This window comes from Ambystoma mexicanum, chromosome 5p, assembly GCF_040938575.1.
Source record: "Ambystoma mexicanum isolate Mex_15411 chromosome 5p, UKY_AmexF1_1, whole genome shotgun sequence".
Taxonomy (NCBI): Eukaryota; Metazoa; Chordata; class Amphibia; order Caudata; family Ambystomatidae; genus Ambystoma; species Ambystoma mexicanum.
In genome coordinates, this window is record NC_090930.1 from 794,854,409 (window position 1) to 794,873,411 (window position 19,003).

Sequence of the window (19,003 nt, forward strand, 5' to 3'; positions counted from 1 at the left end):
CGCTCTGTTCCATCTTGCAGGACTAAGCCTACTCTGTGTAGGCCTCCGTTCTAGGGAAAGGCTAACATCTTTTTTCCCCATACGCATTTAACTGAACCTCAGTGTTAGTTACCGTGGTCCAAGGAATCAACTTCTTGATGCTTTTCAAGGACTTGGGAACCGTGCCACATAGCATAGAACTCCCACACGCAAGGAGATGCACATGCTCAAGACATTCACCCTATCTTTCATTTTACCTGACCATTTTTTAGTGTCCTTTGCACTTTTCACTTTCCCTTCACTCAATTTAGTGGTTCCTCCCAATATCTCTCACCTGTGACTTTGGAGGACTCTCCCCCACCAGGCACTGTTTGAGGACCTCGCTTTTATCTTAGCCAGTGACCTCACAATTGCCACTTATATGTATGACCTAACCTTATAAACCGAGGCAATTTAATGATAGACCCACAGGCACGGTTAACAGTGGACTTAACTCAACCCTCAATTGATAATGGCACAGCGGTACTGCACTAGTCATAAAATACATTAAGTTATTGAAGTTATTGATGACCAACCATCCCACACCACCTCACAGTCACAAGGTCCTGCTACATGCTTTTATCCATGCACTATTACTAATTGCTGAGACTGAATTTTAACCTTTCCACCCACAGAAGCACTATTCAACCATCTTTTTAGGGACTACATTGGCCCCACATTAACTAACAATCCTTTCCTTTTCTTTCTCTCCGTTCCTTGCTTGGTGCGTTTGCCTTTCATTCTATAATGTGACATATTGTCACGCCCTCTCACACAACCCATCTCTCACTTCCCCCCTCACTCCTGTCTCCCTCATCAGGCGTTTCTCGCGTCGTATTTCCCATCCACACCAGCGGGGAAAGCACGGCAGGCGGAATACCATGTTGGGCGGACCCGCCTCTTTTCACCCTTTTCCGCGTTGGCGGTTGCCATGGCGCCTCCTGCACAGCCGGCGACGCCATGATACCAGGACGTACCGGCAGCCCCAATCGCTGGCCGCGTTGCACTCCATGCAACGTGCGCGAGCAGTCACGTGATGCGTCACGTGATACCGCTCGCCGCTTCAAAAGAAGCCGGCAAACAAGACTCTTTGCTTCACAGCTACTTCTACGGAGGACTGCCAGGCGTTACCTTTGCTTCTTGTTTCTCTCCTTGCTTAGACCTTGGAACGCTTCTTGGAACAGCTCTTGGATTACCCTTGGACTCTGGCGTGCTCTCTGATTTCCCGGACATCTGACACCTATTTGTACTCTGGACTTGCTTTTGGATTGCCCTTCTGTTTTTGCAACCCTCGGATTGCTTCACGTTTTGCCCCGGATCCAGTCTTGCTCCACCAGGTGCTTTCAGGAGTGCCAACTACATCATCCCAGCCTGCTGTGGGTTCCCCTGCATAGGTTCTTACCTACACTCCACCCCTTTTAGGTAAGCTGGTGTCACTGCATCTTGTTTACTCCTTCGGCCAATTGCCAATTGCCTATTTGAGTGTTTCCTTGATTATAACCCTTTGCCTTACAGCACTCAGGGGTCCTTCCGGCGTTCCCGATACCAGGCTGACGACGACACTCCCACCTGTGGCCTCAAAGATTGCTAGGGCAGTATTTTACATTCTGCTCGAGCAGTACTTGGGCACGGAGGCATTACATAACTGCACGACCATCAAGTCGGACCCATAAAGTTAGAACAGACTGTGAAGCCTTATGGTCGTCCAGTTATGGATGTTTCAGCCGGGGACCCTGTGACTGCTTTAATGCAAGCAGTGACATCGCTTAGGACAGATATGGCAGCTGCTACCACTGCCCTCCGCACTGACCTGGCCTCTGCCACCACTGCACTGAACCACAGTCTTGATGCCATGCAAAGCACACGACATCCCTTACCTGTTGACGCCGAGTTCGGCGATGCTGCCCCGTCTCAAAACACGATTCCCGTCACACCACCCACTCTGCCAGCCCCGTCTGTGGTGGTTCAGACCCCATTTCCTCTAGCAGCCCCTGAGAGGTATCAGGGGGATCCCTTGAAATATCGCACCTTCATAAATCAGTGCAAACTGCATTTCTTATGCCGACCCCAGGCTTTCTCTGATCCGGTCTCTAAGGAGGCTTTTCTTCTCTCCCATTTGTCGGGTGTGGCAGCCACATGGGCTAACCCATTGTTGGAGGGAAACCATCCTGCTCTGTACGATTTTGAGTTATTGACCCAAGAAATGGCCAAGGTTTTTGACACTAGACATAAAGCCCAATCCAGAGACATGGAACTCTTAGATCTTACTCAAGGCCGATCCACTCTCATTGAATATATTACCAAGTTCAACCAACTCGCTACTGAGACTTCCTGGCCAGAGAACAAGAAAGCAGTGATCTATTATCGGGGCTTGTGTGGTTCCATGAAGGATGCTTTATCTGTGGTGCCTTCTCTTCCCTCACTCTATATCGACCTAGTTGATTTGACCTTGCAAATCGACGCCAGGTGGGCACAACATAAGGGGGAAGCAAGGTTATCCCATACCTCACCTTCAACCTCATCTGGCACCCATGCAGATCAGCGGGGTACGCAGTCCTATTACTCATGCCGAACGAGAGCGCAGAAGGGCGGACAACGCTTGCTTCTACTGCGGTCTCAACGGGCATTTTGTAAAGGAGTGTCCCCGCCGGCCAAGGAACAAAGTTCTGGGTTTTCCGAAGACTCGTCCTTGAGATCAGGGGTTGGGGCGAGTCCTATACAAAATACCTCTGATCCAGCTTTTGGTCCCGTCCGACCTGTGGTGGTACAAGCTTCCTTAAATCCAGCTGCAGGAGTCTCCCATGCAGTACAAATAGTGATCGACTCCGGAGCTACAGGCTGCTTTATGGATATAGCGCTAGCCAGTTCGATAAACTTACCTCTGATCAAAAAGAAACACCTGAACCGGTTCATGCAGTAGACGGGACGTCCCTAGCTTCTGGACCAATCTTACAACAGACAGCCCCGTTGGAATTAGTCATACAGGAAGTCCATAGAGAGACCATGTCATTTGATCTCATAGCCACGCCTCAGTTTGGTGTTATCCTGGGCATTCCTTGGCTATAGAGGCACAATCCTCTGATTAACTGGGGCACGGGTCCGGTCTCCTTTGAATCAGAAACGTGTCAATACTACTGCCTGCTCGAGACACCTCGGGTTTCCAGTCCTGCAGACATCCTAGGGGTAGTCGCTTCTTTAGCCATAGAAGACAGATCTGACTCCCAGGACACTCACATGATAGGGGCGGTCACGAACAACATACCTCCTGAGCATCATGAATTTCGGGCTGTGTTTGACAAAGGCTCTGCGGAAGGTCTTCCTCCGCATCGATCCTACGACTGCCCCTTTGATTTAGTCCCGGACGCTCCCATCCCAAAGGGGCGGATCTACTCCCTAAACCAGACAGAAGAGCGAGTCCTGCAAGAATACATACAGCAGGCCCTGCGTCTGGGTCACATTTGCCCATCAACATCCCCAGCTGCAAGTCCTATCTTCTTTGTGCCAAAGAAGGAAGGGGATCACCGTCCTTGCATTGATTACAGGTGTTTGAACGCCATCACGGTAAAAAACCGCTATCCTATACCCCTCATTACCCCATTGTTAGACAAACTCACCCATGCCACGATCTACACCAAACTGGATCTGCGGGGAGCGTACAATCTCATACGCATGCGGGAGGGAGATGAATGGAAGACGGCCTTCTGCTCACAACAAGGGTTGTTTGAGTACACAGTTATGCCGTTTGGCCTCTGTAATGCTCCTGCTATGTTTCAGCGCTTCATGGATGACATATTTGGCGATATCCTGAACGCTTACGTGGTAGTGTACTTAGATGACATATTGGTTTTCGCTTCCTCCCTCGATGAACACATCACGCATGTCAAGGAAGTGTTGTTGTGTTTTCAAGCCAACGCACTATTTGCTCAACCCGAGAAGTGCATTTTCCACACAAGTCAGGTTGAATTCTTGGGGTTCCATATCTCTCCCGGGGGTCTCTCTATGAATCAGTCCAAAGTCCAGGCAATTAACGAATGGCCAATTCCGACCACACTCAAGCAACTGCAGTCATTTTTGGGTTTCGCCAACTTTTACCGACGGTTCATAGCTGGGTTATCCTCTATTGTAGCACCACTCACTGCGCTCACTAGCCCTTCAGTCCCCTATGTCTGGTCCGTGACACAACAAAACGCCTTTGTCTCTCTGAAAACGATGTTCACCACTGCTCCGGTGTTACAACACCCTGACCTCCCGTTTGTCCTCGAGGCAGACGCATCCTCCTATGCACTAGGAGTTGTACTGTCCCAACCATGTCCTGCCACTGGTCGTTTGCATCCGGTTGCATTTCACTCTCGTAAGTTCACGGCAAGCGAATTGCACTACACAGTCACAGAAAAAGAACTATTGGCCATTAAGGACGCTCTACAGACCTGGAGACACCACCTCCTGGGTGCAAAACACCAGACAGTGGTGTTCTCCAATCATAAAAATCTCCAAGACCTTGCCTCCCTGAAATGTACAAACAGCCGACAAGTACGTTGGCATCTCTTCTTTGCCGCGTTCGACTTCGTGGTCAAACATAGACCTAGTGTCGGGCATGGGAAAGCAGACGCTCTGTCTCGTTCCCCTGGGGGGGAGGTTCTTCCATCCTTCCCTGAAACCTTGTTGAGTGAGACTCATGTAGTTTGTGTCTGCACACCATCACCTTCATTACAGTCCACCATACGACAGTGGGTCTCCCACTATCCACAGTCACTAACAGAATGGGATCCAGTTATGCAGGATGGGCTGCCCTTTGTACACGGGAAGCTTTTTCTTCCCACAAGTGAAACGAGGAACCTGGCGTTGGAGTGGTCTCATGATGCTGCCATTAATGGTCACCCCGGGCAGCATCGTACTTTGGAACTACTCAAACGCTGTTGTTGGTGGCCGACTATGAAACGCGACGTACAGAACTACGTCAATACCTGCTCAGTCTATGCCCAGGGCAAGTCACGCAGGGGCCGACCTTTGGGTCTTCTTCTTCCTCTCCCGGTTCCTCCACGTCCCTGGCACACGGTCTCAATGGACCTGATGACCGACCTGCCACGTACACAGGGTTTCGATACTATTTGGGTCGTTGTCGACTCCTATACCAAACTGGCCCGTTTTGTACCATGCAAGGGGATACCCTTTCTTTAGGTCTGTCTTCTGTCTCTTTGGCCTGCCCCATGTATTGGTGTCTGATCGAGGCACACAGTTCACCTCCCGTTTCTGGCGGGCCCTCACCTCTCTGTTGGGTATTGATGCTCATTATTCCTCTGCTTCCATTCCAGAGAGCGACGGGCAAACCGAGAGGGTCAATCAGACATTGGAGCAGTATCTACGCTGCCTAACGTTACAGTATCAGGACACTTGGCTTAACCTCTTGCATCTCGCCGAGTTTGCTTATAACAATACATTGCACTCTGCTACTGGGTTCTCACCTTTCTTCGCCCTCTATGGCCAACATCCCCGTACTCTTCCCATTCCGGACTTCTCCTCTTCTGATACCCCCGCCGCTTCGACCTGCGCTAGGGATTTGGTCTCAGTCCATGCCCAAACATTGGTCCACCTGCGTGAGGCCCAATCCTCCATGAAAACCGCTGCTGACAGGAGGAGGGCGGATGCGCCTGCATACAAGGTGGGGGACCGGGTTTGGCTCTCTACCCGCCATTTACACATCCCTGGCTGTCGCAAACTTCTCCCTCGCTTTGTGGGTCCATATGAGGTGGTCAAAGTCCTGAACCCGGTGGCTATGCGCCTGGCGGTGCCCCCCGCCTGGCGGATCCACCCGGTTTTTCAGGTCTCCCTGCTTAAACCATGCCCTTGCCCTACCCGATTGGCTGCCTCTCCTGCCCTGGTCTCTGTCTCGTCCCCCGATGTATTTGAGGTGCGGTCTATTCTGGGTTCCCGTATACGCAGGGGCAGGTTGCAGTATCTAGTGGACTGGCTGGGGTACGGCCCTGAGGACCGCTCCTGGGTTGCTTACCGGGATGTTCACGCTCCTCGCCTGGTGGCCCGGTTTCACCGGGAGCATCCTTCCAGCCCACGAGGTATTGAGCCTTTGAGGGGGGGCTCTGTCATGCCCTGTCACACAACCCATCTCTCACTTCCCCCCTCACTCCTGTCTCCCTCATCAGGCGTTTCTCGCCGTCGTATTTCCCATCCACACCAGCGGGGAAAGCACGGCAGGCGGAATACCATGTTGGGTGGACCCGCCTCTTTTCGCCCTTTTCCGCGTTGGCGGTTGCCATGGCACCTCCTGCACAGCAGGCGACGCCATGATACCAGGACGTACCGGCAGCCCCAATCGCTGGCCGCGTTGCGCTCCATGCAACGTGCGCGAGCAGTCACGTGATGCGTCACGTGATACCGCTCGCCGCTTCAAAAGAAGCCGGCAAACAAGACTCTTTGCTTCACAGCTACTTCTACGGAGGACTGCCAGGCGTTACCTTTGCTTCTTGTTTCTCTCCTTGCTTCGACCTTGGAACGCTTCTTGGAACTGCTCTTGGATTACCCTTGGACTCTGGTGTGCTCTCTGATTTCCCGGACATCTGACACCTATTTGTACTCTGGACTTGCTTTTGGATTGCCCTTCTGTTTTTGCAACCCTCGGATTGCTTCACGTTTTGCCACGGATCCAGTCTTGCTCCACCAGGTGCTTTCAGGAGTGCCAACTACATCATCCCAGCCTGCTGTGGGTTCCCCTGCATAGGTTCTTACCTACACTCCACCCCTTTTAGGTAAGCTGGTGTCACTGCATCTTGTTTACTCCTTCTGCCAATTGCCAATTGCCTATTTGAGTGTTTCCTTGATTATAACCCTTTGCCTTACAGCACTCAGGGGTCCTTCCGGCATTCCCGATACCAGGCTGACGACGACACTCCCACCTGTGGCCTCAAAGATTGCTAGGGCAGTATTTTACATTCTGCTCGAGCGGTACTTGGGGACGGAGGCATTACATAACTGCACGACCATCAAGTCTGACCCATCAAGTTAGAACACATATATCCACATTAATTATAACAAACGACATGTCTCAATTTATAATCAATGTCTTGTAACATTTTATGTATGGCACTGCTTCACCATTATTGAATCCTCACGTATGTCACATAACTCACTACACACTGTCTCATTCTCATATCACAATGGACACACGTGTGGCTTAATGCTATACAACACTCTTGTTGAACCAAACATCTGTTCTGAATGTTTTAATTGCTGACCTTAAATGACAACTCTCAGCCTTGATAAAGACCCCTAAGTGGTCGAAACACGTGTTGGCACCTTAGTAACATTAAAGACACAATACAAAATATAAGTGGTTAGGACTATTTGTAACCAAAACATGACAAACACAATTTAAGTCTTCTACATTATGTGAATTTTATGTACAGCACCTACTTTGTAAAAATCCCCAAACCCTACACAACGTCTCACTAGGGACTTTGAGCACGGCCCCCTTGGGTTTTTACAACTGGCTGCAAGTATGCAAACCAAAGAAAAGCAAGCTTCAGTGCAGTAGCCACACCTTCCTGGTGCTCACAATCCCCCTCTTGAATTATAAAAGGGGTTGATTCCCAAAATGACTTTGATCAGATATATCGGCAGGTACATACTGTAAAACAACAGAAAATGCAAATGGGGAAGGAAAAATACCTCTTGAACGGGGAGGTGCATCAGTTGAAAATGAATGCAGAAAAGAGTCAGTCAGGTTCTGAGGAACTGACTGGAAATAGACAAGAAAATGTAAAACTCATGGAGCATGTGAGGCAAGCGGAAGCTGACCTGTTACAGGCAGTGCAGTGTAGAAATGTGCAAGAGAAAGAGATTGGTCTTTTGAAAGCAAATTACTTCGAATATGCACGCACAATGCAGGTTGCACAGAATGAAAATGAGACAATTTGCAAAGAAATCAGGGAATTTAAAGAACGATAAATGGTGCAGAGTAACATGCTTGAGGCCAATCAGTCCCTGGTGTCAAAGTTAAAAAGACAGCTCTCAGAACACCATCAGGAAATAAGGACGGAGAGAAGCAGGTGTGAGAGTTTGACAAAGGAAATTGAAAAATAGAAACAGGCATTGAGGTACCCTGGCCAATCAGGGTATGGGAAAGGGCACTCTGATCCATGGGCGATGCTTTCCCATCGGAAACCTAGTGCCAGTTAACCACAACTTCCTATGGGCTGACTGCGATTGACCTCATGCTTTCTGCCTACACAGCCCAAGTAGACATGAGGCACCTAGACTCACCCAGGCCCAGCCAAACTGATCCAGAAGGCCAGTCCTTATATGAGAGTGATGAGTACTCACCTCTACCATACAGAAGGGAAGGTGGTTGGACCATTATGTCCTGGAAAGTCAAGAATAATCCTGTGAGTTCTTTAGATCATGAAAACTGCCTTGATAGGAAAATGAGGGAGGTGGACTTAAACAAATGAGATTACAGAGAGACCACCCAGCTTGCTTCACTGGAGAAGAACATTCAAAGCTTCAGCCCAGGAGTGGCATATCAAAAAGTTCCTTACATTGAGGGGAAGTGGTGTATTTCACAAGACTATCTGAAAGAGGGGAGACTACACAGTTGAGTCAGTCTGAGGAAGTGACTGAGTATCATCCTGTGGCAAAAGGTGACTACAGGGGAAATGATCCTGAGAATTCACAGCTGCACAGGCAAGAGAAGTCCATAACCTATGGTTTTGGGAGGCATTCCCAGTCTCGTAGAGATAGACAGCACCTAGAAGAGAGGGAGTGGAGTACTAGTAGCAGCTCTGAATCAGAAGGAGCATTTAGAAGGAGAATGGACTCAGGTGCAGGGAAAAAGGAATACAGGAAGAAAATGCTTTGTCAATGACCCAATTAGACAGATCAAGGCCATAAAGAGCTTCATGAACTCATACCATATAAATGCTAAGTATTCAGTGTGCGAACATCTAGAATTGTAGGAACACATGATATCCTCATTTTGAATAAAGAATTACTTAAATTGTATGGAGTTTGTGAAATAGATGTTCTCTATTGAGTACTCCAGTTTCTTTAGGGACTTTAGGACCAGAATCATTATAAATGGTCCACCTATATACCAGTCATTTTGATTTTTTTTCCACAGATAGGAACCCACAAGAGGCCCATAAAGCTGCATATAATTTACAATGTGGGGAGGATCAGGCGGCTAGGAAGTTTGTCTAGGAGTCAAAGCAAGTATTTGCTCAGACTTCCCGGCAGTTGAACACAAATAGTAGGGACTTCATAAATACCTATTTCCATGTGCTCCGGTAATACATAATGGCTCAGTTGGTGCATGATTTTCACGAGTACAGCACCCTGCATTTGGTAATTGAACAGGCTACCCGGAACTATGAGGTCCAGAATCCCACTAAGAGTAAAAACAACACCTAAACCCCTAAACAATCTATCCCACCTGCTACTGAGAAGGTGGCAGAGATGAGAACTCCCCCTCCCATGGACCTGGCAATGGGGGGGGCCTAAAAGTAACACTCCTGCCAACAAGTAAAATGAAAGGCAGAAGGGACCCCCCCAAAGGCCAAATGAATGGTAGTCAGGCAGGGGCACAGAACAATGATCCCTCAGACCCTGCTACCTATGTAAGCCCTATGTTCAAGGGTACCAAAGCAATTTTGGGTTATGTGTATACTCCCCTAGCTCAGTTCACTCAGAAGAGAAGTATCACTGCACCTCCCAACCTGAATTTTTCCTCAGATACCTCCCAAACCAGAACTTATAAAATAATCCTCTTTCTCCCCAATTCCAGGACAATAGATCCCTCAAACATGGAGAAGGGAGATTCAGGATGGAAAATTATGGGTGAAATGTACAGTACCCAAGCTACTCCAGGAGAAGGGACAATTATCATTTTTGGGAGAAGCAGAGGTATGACTCGAGACCTCCGTACAACCCAGAAAATGCCTCAGAGCTGGAGCGACAGGAAGACCTGGGGTACATCCTGAGGGCTCAGTTCAACTCTCAACCTAACCCTGCTTCCCAGAATTCCCCAACACCCACAGCTGATGCCCTGAGGTGGAAATGACTGGAGGGAATGTCTGACAACCCACAGGTTCCTGAAGCTGCCTTTCTCACCCAAACAGAACCCCTAAAAACCTCTCAGCCTGAAAGTTACTTGTCTACCCCCAAAATGTTAGAACCCAAAGAGCAATGGATAACTAGGAAAGGCCAAAGATGAACCCACTTTTTGGATGAGCTTGGGATTATCCCCTTTGAATGAGAAGAGTCCCTGGGGGCTTCAGGTAAGCAGACCTTCTCTTTCGGAAATGCAGGAATCCCTCCCGAAGAAAAATGGGTCGCAAAAGACCCTGAGTGGGACAGGGTAAGTATGGAGACCAAACCAGATCAAGAAACTATTATACCTCAAAAATGTGAGCTAGAAAACATAGAAACAGAGGTTTCCTTTCATTAAACAGGTACTGAGAACTGCCCCCAGGAAAAGGGGGACAGCAAAGAATCGGATGTGAACAAGGATACCTCAAACTCTGACACAAAAAAATTCCCAAGATCACACAGTATTGGAGTTCAATATTACAACCATGCTGGCAAATAACTCACACTTTCTTGGCAACCTGGATGAGAAAGAAGGAAGATTTTATGCACTGGTAAGAGTGCTGAGTTAATTTGAATTATCAGCTCTGGTGGATACAGGATCCCAAGCCACCCTCCTGTCCAAAAATGCCTTGACTAACTAAACTCAGGACAGGGGGAGGGGCACCATAATCCCCTTAGACCACTTCCCGAACAACTCCAAAATGTTGACAGGAATTACATTTCATTCAAAGGGACTGTGTATCTGGAAATCAAAATTGGGCAACATTGATTAAAACATCCAGTGATAGTCGGGACTCCTATTGGCACACCATGTTTACTGATGGAACGTTCTCCTAAGGAGTTAATCACCTCTGCTCGGCTATGCAAGCAAGGTCCTCTGGACTCAGACTAACCGACCTATAAAATTAAAAATGAGTAAACATTGTGTAAGCATGAATGGTACCTGTCGTTTAATTGATCGACTTTCTGAGAAAGCAAATTCCATTTAAAAAATAACCAAGTTCCAGATATCACTGTCATCTCTGTAGAAGAACAATTTGGTGAAAGGATAACTTCTCCATTCTTGAAAATCAACCTTCGTCCCAGTTTTGTGTGGCAATCCACACTGGAAGGGCATACATGCCAGTCCAAAGTCTGGAAAAACCTTGAGTCCCATGAAACCAGACAATGAAGAACCTGCTCAAAGTCTGATAGACACTCATAAAAATGGCAAACAGTTGTTGTTACCCATTCAGTTAAATGAGGGGGGAGGAGCCGGTGCTCGGCAGAGTATGCCTGAATAATGGAAGGAGCTACATCAGCAAATGATTATTCAGGAAACTCCCCAAAGATCAGGCCATTCCCTCGTTTACATTGATTGACTAATGGGAAGTATGTCTGGAAACTCCAAACTCCAAACATCTCCTGCTTAGCAGGTGTATGCTAAACATTTCCATTGGCAACAAAAGCATAGAGCATAATTGTTGGGCCGTGAGAGATATACCTTCCGCCTTTTATCAGGGAAATTACATTCTCAACTGATTTGGATCTAATTATTAATAAAGCCTAGTCCCATCTGGGGAGAACCCCCATGGGCTTTGACAACAACAAAAAAGCATTGTGGTGAGTTCAATTGCTGTCTTATGCAGTTAAAGTTCAAGTGCAAGAAGAGGTTACATCCTAGGACAGGTACGACAATTCACTATTCCCCTCAAAATTAAGCGAGGACAGAACCTCAAATATCAGGATGCCTATATAAATTTAAATACCAATCTCCAACAACAAGTGTTGTGTTTAAATCAAAAACCTCTAGTAGACCTAGAACAAAACACCATTCCAATATTGCTGGATAACAGTGACCCTCGAAATATCACCTTGGGAGCAGACACCTTTATTGGAATGGCGGTCCAATATTATTCATTTGATTTAGATAATGAAATCATGGGAACAATCCCAACCAACTGTTTCAACATCAGTGACGTATTCCTCCTGAAAAGGTTTTTACTAGGCATGGGGTTTATTTCATGGTGTACTCTTCCTGCCCTTATGGGGTGGAAGAGGTGACCTGTGACATAAGGAGGTGTGAGGTAGTGTTCAGAGTCAAGGACCACTACCTCGAATCCCTGGAACCTACTGTCTCGGTCAACCTCATCAAAAGAGATCTCTCCACTCAACTGGAGGATAGCACTGAAATTGCCAAGTCCGGGGTCTTACCATGTTTCAAGCAGATGGTTTAGGAAAGGATTGATTTACTGATGCCTGTGAGACTGAGGAGCAAAGACAAATGATGAAACGAGTCTTCCTGGAATTCCAAGATATCTTTTTAATGGACTCATATGAGTGTGGGCACATCTCTATTCATTCAACCACAATACCTACGGACCCTGGGAAGGTTCCTGTATTTGTGAAACAATACCGGTTACCTCTCACGTCCATGGAATCACTGAGATTATTAAGAACTTAGAATCGTGTGGGATAATTCTTCCGATCTACAGTACCTTCAACAATCCGGTACTGGGGATACTCAAACCAAATGGCCAATGGAGACTATGTGCAGACCTGAGGGAGTTGAACAAACAGATCCACATTTCAGAATGGCCTCTTCCCTACATCGAGCAGGAGCTTGCAAAGTTCCAAGGGACAAAGGTGTACACCGCAATTTACCTGACCAATGGCTACTGGACAGTACCTGTGAGTAGGGAAGAACAATACAAGCAGTCCTTTACTTTCAGTACTACACATGGACCCAAACCCCCTTTGGATACATAAACTCGGGAAATGAGTTCAACATCTTTCTACATAAAACCATGCCCGACTTGGGCGAAAGGGGAAACCTGGCCTATGTTGAGGATTTCCTGATCAAGAGATCAACTGTGGAGGAACATATCGCAGAAATCTGTTATGTTCAAACATAGTTGCAGAGAGCCAGAGCAAAACTGTCCTTTCAGAAGGCACAGTGGTGTAAGACCCAAGTGAACCTCTTAGGGCACGGGATCACAACTGAGGGTCTTAATCCCCAGGTGATGAGTGTGGAAGCCTTAATGAAATTAAAAGACCCTACTACTCTCCGAGAATTAAGAAGCCTTCTTGGACTCGCTACTTATAGTTGGAAGTCCATTGAAGACTTTGCAGAGGTCACTTGACCCTTGGCCCATTTATTAAAGGCCAAAGTCAAGCGGGATTGGGGTTGGGAACAAACCAAGGCTTTTAAACAACTAAAAATAAACCTTTCTCAGGATTACCCCATAAAGAACAAGGAGTTCTTCGTGCAGACAGGGTTCTTTGATGCTTGCCTAATAGTGGTGTTGTATCAAAAGTATGACAATGTCAACAAAGTTATCTTGTACACAAGCAAAACATCTTCCTCTATGGAGGAATAATTCATTTACTGTGAGAAGGGACTCCTGGCAACGATTTGGGTGTTGAAAAATTACTGCCTGTTCATGGAGGGGATCACATCATTGTTTAAACTCCTCACCAACCCTTGAAATATCTCCAAAGTGACAGAATTCAGTTGGGGAACATCAGTAATTCCAGAATTACTTTCTGGATTCTGTCTATGCAAGGCTTCCCCGTGGAGGTCAGATATGGCCAAAACAAGAAGAGTCCCCTAGCGCAAGGGTTAGCGGATGTGCATGATTGTGTTTAAGAATACTGTGTCGAGGATGAAAGTCTAATGACCAACAACAACATTTAGGCATACTTAACTTTCCCACACAAAGTCTATGAAGAAGACACATGTCAGGGGACACCCACAGTTTATGTGGATGGGTGCTCCTACCATGTTCATAATAACAGGGAAAAAGAACTAGTGGCTGGCATTGGGAATTCCAGGGAGAATGATACCCCAGAACCCTCTGCTGGTTACAAAATAGAACCCTGAAGTAGTCAGGTTGCAGGGTTGATGGACGTTCATCAAGCCATCCTCACTGCAATGCACCATCAACGCAAAGTATTGTCATAATCATTGACTCTGGTTATGTAAGGAATGGGTTAGTGGAGCACCTGATTAACTAGAAGAATCGAGGCATGCTTTGTGCCAACAACAAACCCTTAGAGCATGCCAACCTGATTCCTTCAATTGACGACCTGGTGACCTCCAATGAGATGACCATCTATTGGAAGAAGATAAGAGGTTATTCCATAATAGAGGAGCCAGATAGGACTTGGAATGATCTGGCTGACCAGCTGGCTAAAACCAGAGTCCTGCAGGGGGATTTCATTGAAAATGAATCACTGCTGGGGAAGATCCAAGTTGCTGCTGTGACCAGGTCACAGACTCATGCGAATAGTGAACTCTTGACTGCCCAGTGGAGTTTAGATACCCCAGATGCTGATTTGATCACTGCACAGAAATAGGATGCAATCATTGGAAAATTCTATTGACACATTGAAGGCACCTCTAACACAGTTGGATTGTACCAGTAAAGAGGATCTCCAGGTGTTGATGAAGTTATCCAAGATGTTCTGGATGCAAGACGGTTTGTTGTTAAGGAGAGGCCTATCTGGATGTGATCAGTGGGTGGTAGAAAACTCCACATTGCCTACCGCATGGCCACAAGCGAGGGGGCAGAGAAATGCAACAAGATAATTGTGAATATCTTAAAGAAGATTGTGGAAGACTCTGGACCAAGTTCGGACATCAGATTACCACTTGTCCTGATTGCTATTAGATCTACACCATCTTCTGCAACAAAGATGTCTCCATTTGAGTTTATGACCGGACATAAAATTGCAGGACCTCAGCGTCTACTCTACAGAACTCAGGAGCAGATCCTCAGAAACGCGTCCACTACTCATGAGTACATTGAAAATTTAAGGAAGCACCAAAAGCATGCTTTTTCTTACACTCAGCACAATTTAAAAGTCAACTGAAGGAATGAAGACCTATTATGATCTAAAGACTACCAAGAAAGATTATGACGTTGGTGATAAAGTTTACCTGTACAATCTTCAAAGGAATCAGGCCAAGGAGCGAAATTTTCTTCCATCTTGGTGTGGTGCCGTTGAAATTGTAGATAAAATATCATCTGTTGTCTACAAGAGTCACCTCCCAAAAGGAGAACAGGCAGAAGAAAAACGAGTCCATGTCAGTCAGTTGAAAAGCTGTCATCCCAGACAAGCTTTATGACTGATTGTGTAGCCAATTGAAAGTTGAGCAGAGGAACAGTGTAATGAGTGGAAACCCCGAGTGGAGTATTATAACAGCTAAGTAGTTTAATTAATATTCTTTGGAAATGTGTTAAACAATTATTGCATTGATGTTCTGAAATGTGTCTAGTTTTATGTTATGTTTTCCTCTGTCAACTGGTGTTTGGAAAGGTTATGTCTAGTTCTATGTCATATTTTTCTCTTGAATGTATTGCCCATCATCTGGGGAAATTATGTTGTGTATGAAGTACTGAACCTCTCTTTTCTTTCTATTGCTAGATAATTAACTGCATTCACTTCCAGGCTGGAGGCAAGAGAGGAGTCTGGGGAGGACCCCAGGAATCCAAGGGAAGAAGGAATAAAGGGAGTGCTGTACTACACCACCCAACCCAAAGATGGAAGGGGAGGCGGGAGTGCCCCTCCCTAGCGAAGTAAATTGAGTTGGACTCCAACAGAAAGAAACATATTTAAAAAAACAAAAAACAGATTTCAGATGAAAACCCAACTCTGCCCTGCTCTTCCCCTCGAAAGAATCATGGAAGAAATGGAGGGACATGTGGGGTTTCATAAAATTCCCCAACATACAGAACTGGAGGGCCCACTGGAAAAATGACCTGCCAGCCTTCATGAAACAAACTTCATGCTGAAAATAGACCTAATAAGATATACTGGGGGAGAAGGGGTTTGCAAGTAACACAAATAAGTGCATTGTGAAAAAAGCCTATCTGTTATTACAAAAGGAAAAACAGTCTTTAATTTACAGTGGAAGAAGAAATTCAAAGGCCCTTTTCACATGAAAAATAGGATTTTCAAACACTTTTAAAGCAAGACATGAGAAAAATGTTTGGCTGCTAACATAAAGATGTCAGGGAAAAAACTTAGTGTGTGTTGACAAGATGTAATGTATATTATGCACCACATGCAAAATACCAGCCGCAATTGAAACAAAAAGCCCACTTTGTTTCCATAGATCACATGTACATTTTTTCATTAGACCTGAGGCAGACCATTTTGCTTGTTGTTGGGCAAACATCATAAAGGATTCCCCCACTGCAAGCCTGGCTTTTGCATCCCAGCTATTTACAACTTCAATAAAGTGTGGCCTGCCAAGGGTGTTGTCTCGGAAGGCAAATTTCTGTCCATAGTAAAGGGCCTAGCCAGTACATGACTGGAATGTGGGAGGAGCTGAAATCAAGAGAAGTTGAACTCAAGAAAATAGAAGGTTTTCAGATCAAAATGGTGTTGCACTTCAGATAACAGGACAGGATGGTAGATGTCAGTAGGGCCTCGTCACATTATAGATAATTATCTGCAGTGGGAGATCCCTGCGTGGTCAATGCATCCCAATAATTTACGACCTACAGCCTACCAATTTCAAACAACAAAAAAGCTAATAATGACACAGTCCAGGAATCTCTGGTCACATGCTGGCCAGCAATGGCAAATGGCCTGGATGAAGGGGAGCTCACATTTGAATAAAAGTAAGATTTCCTATTAATTTAAAAGGACTATCAGAACATTTGCATTTTTCTCAGTAATCACAAGTTCTACTGCATTCATTTATGTGTCATTTTAAAATAACTTCTAGATTAATTGTGAAAAACAATTTATCCACCTGTGATTTAGGGAATTGTAATAGCAAGCTAAAATGTTTTCCTAGCTTTTCTTAAAATGTCCTGAACTTAAGAGTTGGCAAACTTGTGGAGGGCACAATTAGCTATTTGGAGGGTAAGTTGCATGTTCATAAATATTATAACTATCATGATTTTACTATAAATGGTAGAAAACTGCGACACACCCATGCAATATGGTGCGGACCCGGCTGTTGTTTATTTGAATTCCCCATGATTAGCTGAAGTGGACTATATAAATATATACTATGGCAGTTACTAGTTATTTATTAAGTTTTGCCACCTAACTAGTTGGGCCAAAAAGTTGACATAAAAAAAGGGATTTCAAATGGGAGTTGCCATAGTTCTGTTCTAGACTCCTAAACCAATCCTGAGAGAGAGGCTAAACTTGGGAGGAGAGAGAAGGGCAACTGTCCAATCCTGTTTTTTACAATTTTTGCAGGGCACTGCCCAACATGAAATTATTGACAGTGTCATCATTGGTATATAAAGTGGATGCACCATGAGAGAGGGATAGAGTTGCTAAAAATGAACAACTGACAGATGCAAGGAAACACTAAAGGACATTTGCTGAAATGATATCTGGCTAGAGCTTTCTATTGTTTTGGAGGCCTAAAAGCTGACTGGGCCCTATGGTGAAGAGCTGGAGACCATCCTTGAGAGTGGTGTGACCAGACCCCTGCCCTGTCCTCAAAGAGGGTCCCGAAAGCAGCTGGCTTTCCTGAACTGTACACAGAGGTTTTCAATCTAAGTAGAATTGAGCCATTTGAAACCAAAGGTGGGGCAATCTGCTTGCCTTAAATGTTTTCCCTTTACAGTGGGTGGGCGGGGACTGTGTATACACTTAGCCTATTTAACTAAAATATTAATTTAATTAATTCCCCTTGGCAGAACAGGACAGGGTGATTTTTGTTAAAATTCAAAATGAACTAAGCTCATTCCCAGTGAAAACTATAGACTGTAATGCCATTGGGTAATTCTATTTGTCTTGTGACTGACTTCTTTAAGGAAGAGAGGTTCTGGTCCCTGAATTAAAATTCCTAAATCATCCCAATTGTTCTGCCCAGCTTCCCAAAACAGTCCTTTAAGTGGAGGGAGGATGTAAATCCAAAATTCCTAAATCATCCCAATATTTCTGTCGAGCTTCCTGAACACAGGCCTTTAAGTGGAGGGGGGTTTGAAATCCAAAATTCCTAAATCATTCCAATGTTACTGTCCATCTTCCCCAACACATGCCTCTAAGTAAGGGGGGCTGAAAAACAAACTGCTAAATCACACTTTGTTTTTTTCAAATCAAATGTGTGTGTAAAATAATATTGGCATGTGCATTTATACACATCTGTAAACCAAACTGCTAACCTTTTAAGCACACAGGAAAATTGAAATTGCAATGCACATGTAAATTGATTTAGTTAGTTGAACAGTGTTGATTATTTCTTGAAGTGAAATCTGTAGAACGTAAAGTATTGTGATTTGTGGTTTTCCCAATCAACTTGTGTGATGTATTTATGTAAAAAGTAGCTTAATTGTGAGCCACATAGAAGGTGGCTTGTGTAGTTTTAGCTTGATATCCATTACCAATCATTCAAATAACCATAAATATATTGTGTGTACACTGGCCCGGTTACTGGCTCATTGGTGGCAGAGGGGGAGGGATTCAAGGGGCATGACATGAATCAGAAATATGGCTGAAAAAGAATTGACATTAAACAGTTTGTTGTGGGACACCTTGATTGGGGCGGGAAGGAACTCCCAGTGTTAAGGGTGGCCTTTCAATAAACCATTACACTAGTCAGTGATATTATGTATGTATGTAGCTACACAATACTCTATTTCAGTGTGTTTTTTAAATGATGATGATTTACTTTTAGGGACTGTTCTGGCACATATGGCACAGTCAAATTCATTTAATACAATGATGTGCCCAAAATTACACACTTTTTCTTAAATATGTTATTGGTAATTGGTAACTGTTATTGGTTATTTGTAAAGTGCCTATACACAAAGCAAGTGTTTCAAAGCGCTCAAGGAGAGAGGGAACAAGGGGGAAAAAACAACAGTCATTCACAGTCCTTAAATTTCTGAACGATACAAGTCTGCATGGGCAGAGTGGGTGCATGGAACAA